Genomic DNA, 15,498 nt, shown 5'->3' with positions numbered 1-15,498 from the left:
TTATAAAACTAATTTATGTTAAATGGGGTATTTTTGCATAATGTGAAAAGATTAGGAATAATTTTTACATATTTTTTCAAATAGAGAATAAAAATACTACGCGGTGTATACTTCAGTAATATTTTCTGCACTTATCCCTAAAAAAACTGCGAGTGACAAAATTTTGGCCTGCTTGACCTTGAACCAGCATACAGCGTGCCAAACTGTGTTCTTTTTCACAAACACACACACACACATATATTAATGATTATACATGTCATTCTAGAATTGCATTAGAGTATTACGTTGAGATTCAAAAGAAGCTTATCCTTTGTTATTATTTAATAGTTTTCATAATATAAATACCCTAAAAGTTACAAATAATATTAGAACATGATGGTGTCAATAAAATAAGATTATATACGTTATTGACTACTAATATTCTTCATTCACACCAGAAGTATACACACTTGACTGAATCACTCCATAGTCGTTGACATGTAAATTATTTGGTCCCTCCTAATACTGCTTGTTCCAACTCCGTGGATCCAACATTGCCTCAAATTTTTAGGGGATTTATTGTATTTTCAGAGTCTTGTGTAGAAAATTCTATTGGACTATGGCGGGGTAGGTTTCTATCATTATATGGAAGGGTAATGTCAGGGGCAGAGTCAGAAATTTGAGGTTAGGGGCCGGTTTGTACTATGTATTTAAAGTGAGAAAATTTTATACATCAATTGTAAAAATTCTTAAATTTGAGCTTTTAAAAATATAGTTAAAAGAATTCAAGTTGAAAAATTACTAAATTTTAAGGAGACAAACTAAATTTATTTTCAAATTCTCTATTTTGGGTCAATATAAAAGTGTGTTGCAAAAAAGGGGGCAATTGAAGTTTGTAATAAATTTTAGGAGTAATATATATACAAAGTAATTAATATTTATGAGTATAAATGATGTTTTTAAAAAAGTTTGGGGGCCATTGGCTAATGTCCCTACATGGCATTTGGTGGTTGAACTGTTCAAAGAAATTAAATGATATATGTAAGTTACTTATTGTCTCCTTCATTTAGATTCCAAGTTTACATAGTTGAACAAAATGAAGTTTGGGAAGGAATTCATTTCCCAGATGGTGCAGGAATGGCAAGGAGCATACATGGACTACAACTTCCTCAAAATCCTCCTCAAAGATGTCTTACAATTCCGACAGCAAAACGCAACAACAACAATGGCAGCCACACCAAGAGGGTCATTGGCAAGAAGGGTGTCACTTTACAGAGCCTTCAGTGGACTAACGAGCCGATACAGAGCCTCTCCAAGGAAGGACAATGAAGATGAAGTGATACTAGTGAGTGCAATGCAAGAGGAGGGGTCAGAAGGTAATTTGTACAAGACCATGTTCCTCAGGTCATCAGAGGATGGAGGAGAGTATGAGCTCGTCTTCTTTAGGAGACTTGATGATGAGTTCAATAAAGTGGTCAAGTTTTGTAAGGAGAAAGTGGAAGAAGTTATGAAGGGGGCAGAGGAATTGGACAAACAAATGGATGCTTTGATTGCTTTGAGGATCAAGATTGATAGACCTGTTGTGGGGTTGAAGGGTGCCCAAAATACATATATTGCAACACATGGTAGTGCCTCAATATCTCCAGAATCAGTCTCTCCTCAGACTCCTCCCTTCAATGGAAGAAACCCAGGTATTTGGATTTTAATTTATGTGGAATTGAAACAGTCATGATGTTTTTTTGCAAGAAATTGAAATTGTGTGTGCGCAATCTTCATTCAGAGATAAATGTGAACACATGTATGAATATTGTAGATTTGATAATAAAGTGATTGGTGGAGTTGTTGAAGGTGGTTGTGAAGTAAGTGACAGGCAATATCAACTAATACCAGGATTGAAAGGGGGTAAAAAAAAACAGAGAAGGCCTCCATGAAAATTGGGGCACTTGCATAGGGCATGCCACAACCCAACAAACAGTGATTATCGTTTGTTTGAGCGAAAAATATTTTTTGAAAAATATTTTCTGAGTTTATTGGTGTTCGGTAGTCCCAAATTCAAAGAAAATCTTTTTCGGAGGAAAATAATTTCCCAAAACTTAACCAAAACAAACAGAGCCTAAATACTAGTAAATTTTTGAAGGTGTAAACATGTAAACCTAAGTGATCTTTAAACTATTGTGTTGATAACTTTTTCTGTTAATACCTTTCAAAAAAAAAAAAAAATATTTTTTCTGTTAATCGATCATGTGAACGATGGACATGTAAATGTTCAATTTTCCTTTTATTTATTTATTTATTATTTTAATTTTTGATTCCTAATGTGAGCATGTACATGAAAATGATCTTGATTTTCTAAATATTTTATTATGATTATTATTCTCTCATAATCGGGGGAAGAAAAGGGGATGTTGGGACTAATATACGGACCAAGTAAGAAACTACCTCTTGGTTCTTCTTAAAAAATCACTCTCTTTTAAATGTGAAGGAATGGCATCCATGGATGCAATTCAAGAAGTTGAGATGAGCAGTGAAGAAGTTTGCAAGCCGAAAAAACACCCACCATTGAACCAAAGAGCAGTGACCATGAGACAGCCGATAAAGACAAGATGAATATTAAGGGCTTTAGGCCAGCTTCATTACAAGTTTTGGATCATGTAAAGATCAATTTGGCACCAGAAACTCCTGTATCAACTTTGAAACATTTCCTCATGAGTTCAACATCCGACTTGTCCTTCAGCAAGGTGGAGTTGAGGAAAGTTGAAGAACAAATGAAACAGGCTTTTATTGAATTCCACCAAAAGCTTAGAATTGGTACCTTTGGGACTAGTCACTGTAAGCTATACATTTCTCCAATATTATGTTTTTAATTATACATTGTTCTAGGAAAATATGAGGCAATTAACATCATGTCTAGTGAGAGTATAAAATATAAACTAATGAGATTTAATTTGCAGGTTGTGCTTCTTATAACATTCTGTCCTTTCAACATCATTTACCGTTCAAGTCGCTTCTTCCTTATCACTTGCGTGCTTCATTGTCTTTGTGCTCCTCTTTATAAGGTAACAGGACTCTGAATTTCTATGAATACGACATGTATGTGAAAGTAGAATCGGATTTTCATCTTACTTTCTCTGTTTTTGTAGGTTGTCCTCCCTGATTTCTTCTTGGCAGATCAGCTTACAAGTCAGGTTCGACATTATGCCCATAGTAACATATACTGAAACCAGTCACCCTCTGAAATTCTTCCCCTTCTCATTTATCATGGAAGTTCCAAGTTCAAATATGTTTCACTGCTCAATGCAATTACTAAAATGACAAACCATAAAACCAATCCTGTTGTTGTGTCTCTTCTCCACTGGTTATTTTGTCTTCATTTTTCACATTTCCATCTGAATGTGCAAGAAAATTAGTAAAGTATATTTTTTACATTTCAATCGGAATCATTTACATTTCTACTCTTCTTTTATTTATGCAAGCCTTTTCTTACCTAAAACTCCTTTGGTCTTATCCAAACCTCAAGATAATGTGGGCTTCATCCATCCTAAACGGACTGGATCTCTTCTTGGGCCTTTCCCTTGGTCTGAACAGGCCTTGAATGAGAGTCAGCGGGCTGGAGGGTCGTTGAGCCTCCCTCTGGACTGATGGGCCGGGCTGGGCTTGGCCCAGTGGGAATTTAGTTAATTCTTTTTATTTTAAAATTACCCTTAATAAAAAATTCATAAACCCATTTAATTATTTTTATTTTTGGGTAGCTTCTGAATTAATGTCACTCAAGTAGAAATTTATTATTACTATTTAGATTGGAAACAAAATAGTAATTTCAAATCCTTTGGATTATTACGTTGACCGCGCACAAAGTATTGTAGGGCCTACTATTAATGCATGCTATTGAGTGGAACTAGGGAAATATAAGATGAATTAAATTTTTATGAGTCATGTTGACCAGATTTGTTACATATATATATATAGATCACTATGAGGCAATTGAACTCAAAAAGTCTTAACTTCACTCGACTTCGTTAATTTGTAATAGCTAAAAATGAATAAATGTTTTTTTTATTTAAATTATTGCATAATTTGATTTTTGATCAGTTTGAAGCGGTACGTATGAGGTATCAAATCCAATATTAATTTATTTTATGATCATCTTAGACCTCCATGGGCTAGCCTTGCCAACTTTATTTGATTAATCAGCGACGTGGAAACTTATATGGTTAATAGATTTAATATTTTAATTTCTTTATCATAATTCGTATGACATTGTTCAGGCCCAAATGTGAAATTGTAAGCTTATATGAATGTTACTTCAGAATAAGCATTCATATAAGCTTACAATTTCACATTTTATATGTGGTACAAATGATGTATAAACTTAACATTATAACAGAATTCAAACTGATCAATGTCACTTAATATTATATACATATAACCGACATTTTATATGCGCTTCAAACTGATCAATGTCGCATTTTATATGCACTTCAAACTGATCACTGTCACATTTTATATGCACTTCAAACTGATCAATGTCACTTAATATTATATACATATAACCAACATTTATACGTGTGAAATTGTAACTTGTGAAATTGTAACTTATATGAATGTTAAACGAACAGTGTACAGTTCTTTTTTATTCTGTTCAACAAACTTTAAATTTACGTTTTCCCAAATGTGTAACAGTGGTTGCACCAGAACATTAGCCTACAATTTAATTTCTTTTCTTCTGCCTTGATATTCCGGGATTTGTATGTTCTTTGTTAAAAGAATTAACACTTCACTGTTTCTATTTCAGGTGCAGGCTTTCAGAAGTTTGGAGTTTTATGTCTGTTACTATAGTTCGGGGGACTTCAAGAAGAGAGAAAATATATGCGGTACAAATGATGTTTATAAAATATTTTATATCATCGTCGCAGTTGTTCCATATTGGATGCGCTTACTTCAGGTATGTTTATCATCTCTCTTCCCGAACTCTGTTAGGGGCAATTTTTATTTTTATTTTTTGTAACTTTCTCTCCAAAAAAAAAAAAAAAAAAAAAATGAAAAACAGTATCGACACTGCTAGACTTGTAGAATGTAATATAAGGTGATTGCAATCTGAATTTGCAGTATGTTCGACGCTCGCTTGAAGAGAAAGATCGAATGCACGTGCTTGAAGGGCTCAAATACTTGTCAATAATTGTTGCAGTTGTCTTGAGGACAGGGGATGATCTGAAGTGGGGAATGCTTTGGAAGATTATGGCGGCAGTGAGTTCAGCAGCTACTACAATTGCTGCTACATACTGGGACATTGTCATAGATTGTATTCTGCAACGAAATTCGAGCAATCCTTGGTTGAGAGATAAGCTCCTTGTACCAAACAAATACGTATACTTTGTTGCCATTGTAAGTATCAACCATAAGTGTTCCTAATAATCTGTTTTTATGTGTCTCAAAGCAACAACATTGTTATCAGTTGAGCATTGTCTGAAACAAATTCCAGGTAGTGAATGTGATACTAAGACTTGCATGGATGCAAACAGTTTTAGGCATTCGCGAAACGCCTTTACTCCATAGGAAAGCCTTAGTTGCAATTGTTGCGAGTTTGGAGATCATTCGTCGTGGTATTTGGAATTTCTTCAGGTTTGATATATATATATATATATATATATATATATTTATACTTTTACCATTTTTTTTTTTTTTTTTCATGCTATCAGACAACCATATAGTAATATGACATATGATATATTAATTAGTGCTAATAATTGTCACAAGTTCACTATTTGTATTCAAACACTGGTTCTAACTGATGCTATTTTGATTACGTGTAACTGAACAGGTTGGAGAATGAACACTTGAATAATGTCGGAAAATACCGGGCGTTTAAATCAGTAGCCTTACCTTTCAACTATGATGATGAAGACAAGGATGTATAACTATCTACAACATACGAGAAAGATGATGAAGAAACAGTCAAACATATGTTAATTTTTAGACAACCAGCCAACGAAGGGCCAGGCCTGGTCCATTTTCGTCTTTTCACATGTTACGTGTGGCGTGTCGGACACCGTGGGGTGTGCTGGGAGTGTTAGAGAGTTATTTAGGGCATTTCATTGAGTTCAGGACTCTTTGAAGTGCAAGAGTTGTCATTTTTACATTTTTTCCTTTTTTTGGATCGGACAATCCGGTGTGGGACACGCTACCGTAATTGTTGCATACGGGAATTTTAGTTGGGTCCATTTGCTTCTCATATATTTTATTTAATGTGTTTATGTGGGTTTTTTATGCTTGTGTGCATGTATATAATTTTGTGGTAGAAAAATTAGAAGTAAAATAAAAAAAAAAAGAAAAAAAAATGGTGGGACCCACCATAATTGCTTTTATTGACCAAAAGGCCATTATTTGGTCCCACCTTATCTCTCTCTCGATCTGGTTCTCTCTCCCCCTTTTTTTTTTTTTTTTTTTTTTTTTTTTTTTTTTTTGCAAAATTCAAGCTTTAATTTCTCTTTCATTCCTTGAGTTTTTGGGTACCGTTTACGGCAAATCGAAGAGCTTGGTGAGATCTTCAAGTTGATGTAAGCAATTTAAACTTTTGGCCACTCTAAGAATTTCGAAAATTTGAGCCCATTTGAGGGTTTTCTACAAAATTGAGGTAGGGGTGTTCTACTTTGAGCTTTGTGAGTAAATCTCTTTTAATTGATGTATAAACATGCTTATATTGTGCTAAATTCTTGAGATGTAATTTATAAATTGTATACATGATTCTTTTTTTTTTAATGTTGTAGAAAGTGTGTGATTACGTGATAGCCGCCTTGTTGAGATGATACATGCTTAAATGATGCTTAAATGATGTTAATTTAAGCCTTATGTGTTTAAGTTGTTGGATTTGCAAATTGAAAGTATGTAAAATGCCATGAATTAGAAATGTGAGAATGTGATATTGTGTGAAAATTCATGTTTTAAACATATCTAATTGATGTGGATGATATGTATGAAATTTTTATATTATCATAGCATTGAAGGAGTTACATAATTCATGCATTACTATTAGAAAAGTAAAGAGAAAAGTTTATTTTAAAAATAAATGAAATTATTTTTGGAAAAATATTTTTAAAGGTGTTTGCGAAAACTGGACGCCTAAGAGGCGCCTAGTGGTTCGTGTTATTAGTGTAGTCTAGAAGGGAGTATGATTGGGCTAACTAGGCCGGATGCGACGCCTTGGAGGTGCCTTATGGTCTTGAATAGTTAGTCAACCCTCCTTTCGTGACGCCTTGGAGGTACCTTGGGTCGGATTGCACTAACGGTTTGGAAGTTGAAACGGTATTGTTTCAGAAATGTGGAGTGACATTGCATGGCATGGCATTGCGTTGGCATACATTGTATATTTGGTGATTAGACAACTTGCGTATGTATTTGTTGTAATCACTGTTGCTTTACTTGCTTTTCCCGAGGCATGATTCGATTTACTTGTATTTTATTCCTTATATGGATTCACGGGATCTTAAGAGGTGTGTCTTAGACACTTCCTACTGAGCGGTTTGCTCACCCCATTTTATTATTAATATTTTTCAAGATACGAAAGGGAAGTGGCGGACGATGCCCCTCCACAGTTTTTTTTTTTTTTTGATAGGTTAGTGAATTGTTTTGACATATTTTGTAGTTATGATCCAATTTTTTTATTATTATTGTTATTATTATTATGTATTGATATAGGAAAGGATGGTAGTGTTCTTAGTTGACCTTGGATTTGGATAAGGACTCGGTTAGCGATTCGGACCCTCGGGTTCGGGTCGTTACAAATTTGGTATCAGAGTTTAAGATTCGAAAACCAGTAGGACGACAGGTAGAGGCGACCTAGGGTTGTGTGGAAGGTGGATTGCATTGTTTATGTGCTTATGTGTTAAAGTGTTTGTTACATGAGAAACATGTTTACTTGCCTAATTGCTAATGTTTTTACAGTTTTAAAAGGCATGCTTTTTTGCTAAGTGTTTACATACTTAAATGTTTAATTACTAAAATGTGTGTTTTATGGCCATGACGATGAAATGTATAAATAATTGAATATATTAATTATGATATCATGACAAATGTGATTTAGGTGGTAACGACAAGTAATGAGCACGGTAGGTGCAATCATGTCTCGTATGGTATTGTGACGATTATTAGGCTTGGTTATATAAGAATTTTATTTTATTATTATTTTTTTTAAAAATGAAAGACGGGGTGTTTAATAAAAATAAATAAATAAATAAATTTAAATGGTGGGACATGATTGTATTATGATATGGGATACGATTTATATATATATATATATGTATACGTATATAGGAGTATGCGATTGAACGTGGATGGTTGTGTGAGTTTTGACCTGAGTAGGCGAGGAGCTCGGTTGCTCCAGGGTTGTTGGGTGCTAGTTCCTATCGAACGAATGGCTTGGTCTTTTAGCTTATGGATTTAGCTATTTGGTGTGTGGTCACTTTGATTTTCTTGCTGCATTTGTGCATGCTTAGAGCACGACCTTAGAATAGGTTCATTTTTCATGGCATGGTGCCCTTTGTGTGTGAGTTTCATGCATCGATGGATGGGTTCTTGTGACCGTGGAAGTCAGGTGTGCGAGTGAGGGTTTTGTGGGAGAAAGGTATGACTTTAGGAGGTTAGTGTTTTTTACTTGGGTCATGGTTTGGTGCGGAAGTTCTTTTCGAACCGGTCGTGGTAGGTGTGACAGAGGTTGTTTGAGTCATAAATGTAGTCTATAGGTAGTAGGTGGCGTGTTGGTTCTGACTGTCGTGGGGACTTATTGGATTCTGTAGGTCTGGAGTAACATAGGGTCAATTGCAGGATGTAGATCATTTCGTGGTCTTATAAGAGTCTGTTTAAAGACTGGTTTGTCGAGGGGTGATCCTCATTTTGGAAAGCTTTAGGAGTGTGTAGTTGGTAATTGACCTTCGGTGAGTTGATTATATGGTTCGGTTGATGAACGAGGATTATAGGTTGGCATGGTTGTTAAGAGAGTCTTGAGGCGGTGTATAGTGGCTAGTTTTAGCTGTATAGTGCAGGGTTGCATGATAAGGTAGGTAGTATTAGGTCATTGAAGTGTTAGTTGTTTGAGGATCCGAAGAGATAAACTGATGATTAGAATGATTGGGACGAAGGTGATCTCGTAGGTCTAGTTGGTAACCCTATTTGACTTTCGTCGGGGCAAAGGGTGTTCAAAGGAACGGTAAAAAGGGAAAGTGATGGTGTTGACGCTAGGGCGTAAGGTTTCTTTGGTTGAGTATATATATTGTTTTGGGAAGAATGGTCGGAGAAGCCGATTAAGTGTTGGTAACTGATCATGTTGTAGATGGTTTGAGGAGCCAGTTGGGTGTTGAGCATTCTGGTTTTTGTGCTCATTCCATTTCTTTGGGATCTGTCGGTATGGCATTGCCGCGTGAGAGTTCTATCCTAGTGGTATGTAGTGGTTGCTATGGGGAGTATCAAGAGTGAGGTATACTCTTTTATTGTGATGGTGTTATCTTATGGATACTTGAGGGGAGATCGCTTGGCAGTAGACTACTGAGTCGATGAGACTTGAGTTTGAGTTGTCATTCATGGATGTTGGTAGTAGAGGCGTTATGGTGTAATGTTTAGTACTGATAAGCAAAATGGTTTAAGGTACAATCCGAGGATGGATTAGAGATTGTGAGTTATTTGTTGTGTGTTATCAGGTAGGTGATGGGGTTGTGCGCTAGTTGAGGCAATCGTAGACTGTTTAGCCTTTTAGAGCCAGTGAGGACGATGTTGCCAGATAGGCACCTTTTTCTTTTGACGAGTCAGTGGGTTGTTGTGGCTGAGGTCACGGGTCTTGTGTGCACTGTGATCGAGGTAGTATCGTCTAGGAGGTAAAGATGGAATGGGTGGTAGGGATCTGATTAGTTTTGGATAACATGGGTGTTGCGGGGTATCGTATGCGAGGTTTCTATGTTGATAGTGTATAACGGTCTGTTAGTGGCGAAGTCGCCTAGAATTGAGTTCGTAGTTCCCTGCAGGTATCCATTTGGTTTTTTTTCTTTGTGTGTAAGGAGTTTAGTTCATCTCAGGTGAGATTGGGTGTCCATGGTTGGATGGTTGGTGTGTAGCATGTGATAAGGTGTCAGGTGCATTCGGGTACGAGTTATCAGTCTCTTGTGAGAGCGGAGTCGTTACCCTTTCCTTTTGTCTAGTCCTGTCAAGGACATCATATGTCATGAGTCTTGTTATCCATCTAAGAGTTGTGTGCATCCGCGAATGGACGGACCTGTATGGGAGTTGTTTTGCTGTTAGAGTTCACCGGTAAAGGTTTGGTTGAATGGGTCGACTTACTCCCACGAAGGGAGGTGGAGTCTTTGGTTTTGTGTTGCTTGTTCTGAGAGTGTTCTTGACAAGTGGTGTGTAAAGCACGAGTTACCGATTAGGGATGGTATGTTTCCGGTGTTTAGTGCTAATGGTGATGGCTAGGAAATGTGTCGTGGATGGCAGTTTGAGGATGGTTAGGTAATGTGATGTGACTCATGTAGTTGGATATTTTTATAGATGTTCGATTCGAGAAGTGTCTTGAGGACAAGTGTTGGTGTTGTTTGAGTGTTAAACAGTTAGAGAGTGAATGTGGGACCCCATTGAGGAATAATGGGAATGATTGACTTTGGTTTTGAGGTGTTGGGTATGAGATGATTGTATTGTGTATTTTTACGAGGTAAGAATTGAACCGAATTATGTTATGGAGTTGTCTACCTGGTATGGATGTTATGAGGAGATTAAAACGCTTTTATACTGGTTGATGATTATGACGTTCGGTGCTGTGTTGTTCTTAGCTTATTAGGAGTCATATGATTGAGAAATGATTGGGAATTTTAGAGCTAGTATGTGACTATATAGTTGTTGAGGTTATGTAGAGCGATATGATTGATTAAAAATTGGATATCGTGGTTGTTTTATGGACTGCGTGAGACTGTGTTTGAGGTTTGGACCTGTGGACAGGAATGACGTCTGTGTTGAGAACGGATCGAAGATGAGAATGGCCTGGCCAACCATTTCTCCTGAATCAATCCCTCTTCAGCACGATGTTGGGTCAAAGGTCAATGATTGTTTCGACTTGTTACGGATAGTGATAGTATGGTACTGAGCGTTGTGTCGGTGTGGATTTAGGAAGTCATCTCGGGTGACGAGGTGTGTTAAGCAGGACTAGGTGTTCAATCCGTTTGATTATTAAAAATCTTGTTTTGAGGAATTGTGTCTTGGGTACAGGATAGTGCGCTTTACTGATTTGGTGACTAATGTTATGCAGTCGTTTGGAGATTCATTGTTTAGTTATCTTGAGGTTGTTAAATGTAATAATTATCGTACAGTGCGATTAGTAGTCATTGGTGCGGTTATGTGATGGTGTAGCTACGTGTTAGATAGCGAGTGATTGGTCTGGTAGAGATGTATAGAGTTGGGATTTACCATGTCCTTTGAAGGATGGGTTGAGGTTGAATGTTATCTTATTCGATGGTCCGGTGACTATTCTTCTTTCGGACTTTGGAGCCTTTCATAATAGTGTAAAGGGACCAGTGTTGGTTTTGAGTCGGGTGTAGAATCCAGCGGGTTTTGTGTATGATGTTATGAGTGGTAAGTGCCCTATCGGGTGGTGAGAATTGTGTTTTTTTGGTAGTGGTGTGTGATTGCTTATTAACGTCCAGTGTCAAAGGCAAAAAGGTTAGTGACCTCATAGTTTTAGGGTTTTGTGAGGTGTTCTCAGGAAGGTGTGTGGCTGTGGGCCTATTTCTTTAAGGAGGGTAGATTTTGAGGACGAAATCTTTTAAAGATGGTAGATTGTAATGTTTTCAATTTTTACCATTTTTCATTTTCTAGAATTTTTTGATTTTTCGAGGGCATTTTCGTCTTTTCACGTGTTACGTGTTGCGTGTCGGACACCGTGGGGTGTGCTGGGAGTGTCAAAGAGTTATTTGGGGCATTTCATTGAGTTCAGAACTCTTTGAAATGTAAGGGTTGTCATTTTTGTATTTTTTTGTTCTTCGAGCGGGACGGTCCTGTGTGGGACCCGTTATCGTAATTATCGCATACGGAGATTTTAGTTGGGTCCATTTGCATCTCATATGTTTTATTTAATGTGTTTATGTGGGTTTTATATGCTTGTGTGCATGTATATAATTTTTTGGTGGAAAAATTAGAAGGAAAATAAAAGAAAAAGAAAAAAAAAATGGTGGGACCCACCATAATTGCTTTTATTGGCCAAAAGGCCATTATTTCGTCACACCTTATCTCTCTCTCCTGATCTGGTTCTCTCTCCCTCCTTTCTGTTTTCTTTTTATTTTTTTTATTATTTTATTTTATTTTATTTTTTTGCAAAATTCAAACTTCAATGTCTCTTTCATTCCTTGGAGTTTTTGGGTGCCGTTTGTGACAAATCGAAGAACTCGGTGAGATCTTCAAGTTGATGTAAGCAATTTCAGTTTTTGGCCACTCAATTCACCGGCACTCAAACCACAAGCACCAACAAGTCCTTTTTGCCATGCCAGTTGTGGTTTCTTGATTCGGTCCTCGCTAAGAATGTTTTTCTCATACAAGGCTATTCCGAGCGTAAGGGAGATTTTCTGAAAACCCTCTACAATGCTGAAAAGGGGTATTGGTTTTATGTGCCACAGCTTGTCTTGGACTAAATGCTAAAAAGTTACAATGAATTACTCTTGGTTAGGTCGCGCACTACCACCACATGGGCATTCCCTTTTCCTTACCTTATCACAAGGATGCTTGAAGATGCCGGATTTAAAGTACCCCGGGGTGAAGATAAAGAAAAGAGGGTTCTTGATTTTTCTTTTGGGGTCTAGAAGTCAAGCACAGCTCAGTTTCAGACGTCCCGTCAGGCCCGCATTGGGGGCGAGTTAGATTGGGGTGCTCCAACACCCCTTGTGGCTCCTGCTCCGCCTGTTCATGATTCTCCTGCACCTCCGCCGTTAGATGTCATGACCCGAGCTGACTATTTCGCCCTAAATGCTCTTCTCGATGCATTTAACTTGCGCTTTGACGCCATAGAGGGTGCCATCTAGAACACTCAGGAGAATCAAGAGATTTTACAGGCTATGCTTTAGTCATTGATTGACCGTGCACCTGGCGCACCTGGTGCTTCCTCCTCCACTCCGATAGTAGAGTGATTTTATTCTTTCAATTTTATTTCCCTTTTCCCGTAGTACTATTTTAGACTTCTTTTGGGTCGCGTTTGGCATTTATTTTCCAGTTTCTTTTGAACTTATAATTGCATTCCATTTTGTTTTTTTGCATGGATATTAGCTTTGAAATAAATTGTAGTTATCGTTAGTGATTTTTGGATTCATATGATTCTTACTCGGTATAGATGCTTTTGACAGGTTTTTGAATTCAATTTTGGGGTATGCTTGTGGAATTTACGAAGTGGCCTATTTTTGCACCGCCACTACATTCCTCCTCAACTTGGTACTATTGTTCTTGGCACTCTCCATTTTTATTTTTATTTTTCTTACCCTTTGTCTTCTCACATTGAGGACAATGTGACATTCAAGTTTGGGGGTGCATGTGCTTACATTCTTATGATTTTTGTTCATTTTTTATGCATGTTAATTAATAAAATCATGTTGTTGGGAGCAATGATAGTGTAATTTGGAACTTTTGGAATCAAAATATGTGTTTAATACTTTGCATATAAAAGCCAAGAGATTTTTGAAAATAAAGATTTTTTTTTGAAATAAGCATGCTGATTCATATCGGTCTGTATAAGTACTTCAATTAGATTTTCGCGGGACTTCATACTCTTTTACGCTTCGCATTGCATATATGCACACAGGAAACCTAATTGTGAGGTATGTAACCCAATTGACCTTGACCAGGACTCAGTTGACCTGAATTGATAACCCTAATAAATGGATACCCTTGGCATATATTTATAAGTTAAAAAAAAAATATAATAATAATAATAAAAATATGACCAGTTTGAGTTTATAGCCTTTCCAACTCGAGTCATTAAGCCCTAGGAGTGTTTCTACACTTAGCACCCTAAAGCCATCTGGTTTGGGAGTTATTGGTCTAACACTTACTACATGGGTTGGTTAGAAAGCTTAAAGGATTTAGACATTGCACGGTTATTCAAAAATAAATAAATATGGTTCGTCGAAGTTCGTAACTTTTCCAACTCGAGTTATTAAGCCTTAGGAATGTTTCTACACTTAACACCCTAAAGCCATCTGGTTTGGGAGTTGTTGGCCTAACACTTGCTACATGGGTTGGTTAGAAAGCTTAAAGGATTTTGACATTGCACGACCATAGTAAGTGATCTTTTGAGTTGATCAATAAAATCGTCATTAAGCAACAAAAGTTGTTTTATGAATAAAGTTAAGCCTTGGGGACCTCATTTAGAAGGAGATTTAAGGATTTGAAAGCTTGTATTTTTGGAATTGAAAAAAGAGGGTAAAAACTGCATATTGGGAATCCAATTCACTTTCACTGAAGTTAGAGTTAAATTCCATTTTAGAAATGACAATTGAAGTGTTTATATAGGTCTTAATGAGCAGTGCGTAAAAGTTGAAACTTATTTTGCCATTTTGAGTATCAAGGCTTTATATATGTAAGGTAGTTTGCTTAATAAGTCTATTTCCAAATTTTTGTTGTTCCAAGTTACATTTGAGCTTCGTAGGTAATTTCTTGCTCCTTGATTGATGTATGTGGTCAGCATTCCATTTGTTGTCATTTTTGTTTAGGTTCTATATTTTGGTTTTGCTATGGGACTAGCAAAATGTAAGTTTGTGGGTGTGATAAGCGCCGAATATTGCATATTCAAGCGCCCTTTCTTGCATTAGTTAAGTCCATTAGTGGAGTTTAATGTATAGTTTAATTTCATTTGTGTATTTTTGTCTCTTTCAGGATGGTCTCCCTTATTTTTGATCAAAAGAACGATTTTGGCAAGCTTTTGTACAATCAAAGATAAGCCGTTGATGAGGACTGTTGGTTGCATCCAGTTTTTAAAGCCATCGAGAGTATGAAATTGATGGCCTTGCATTCACTTCATGGCAGTGTCACGGCACCAACAAAAGGCGTTAAGAAGATGGCTGAAGGAGTTGATGCCAATGCCCCTGCGGGCGCCCGCAGCGCCACTGTGGGCGCCCGCCAAATTGCCCTTCTTTCTACCTAGTTTTGCGGGGCCCCGCCACAAGTTTGCGGGCCCTCGCCGAGCTCCCGCGGGCGCCATCGAGGGTGCCCGCCATTCCTGCCAGTAGCTGCCTTCGATGATGCAAGCGCCCGCGGGCGCCCGCCGATATGCAAACAGCAGGTCACCTGCTCCTTAATTCCAGCTACATCTTGTTTCCTAAGTAATTTTCTGTGGTTTTAATTGCTCTAGAGGAGGGAGCTCATGGGAGAGATGATGTAGGGTTGATTTTGGGTGGATAAGAGGGGGGAAGGCTTGTATTTTTGGGGATCTCACATTTTACATTAAGGTTTTTAGAGAGAGAAAGAGGGTTGAGAGGTTTTGGGTGTTCTTGGAGCTCAAGGTGCAAC

At 37.2% G+C, this 15,498-nt stretch overlaps 1 pseudogene; it reads left to right on the top strand.

The window, feature by feature from the left end:
• The first annotated feature begins 1,070 nt into the window (after window positions 1-1,070).
• On the top strand, window positions 1,071-6,574 carry LOC132315931 (phosphate transporter PHO1 homolog 3-like; annotated as a pseudogene).
• Window positions 6,575-15,498: the final 8,924 nt, after the last annotated feature.

The sequence above is a fragment of the Cornus florida genome, unplaced genomic scaffold (assembly GCF_030987335.1).
Source record: "Cornus florida cultivar Cherokee Brave unplaced genomic scaffold, ASM3098733v1 CherokeeBrave_3.0.0_Hap2_Chr07, whole genome shotgun sequence".
NCBI lineage: Eukaryota > Viridiplantae > Streptophyta > Magnoliopsida > Cornales > Cornaceae > Cornus > Cornus florida.
This window is presented reverse-complemented; position numbering and strand designations above follow the sequence as displayed.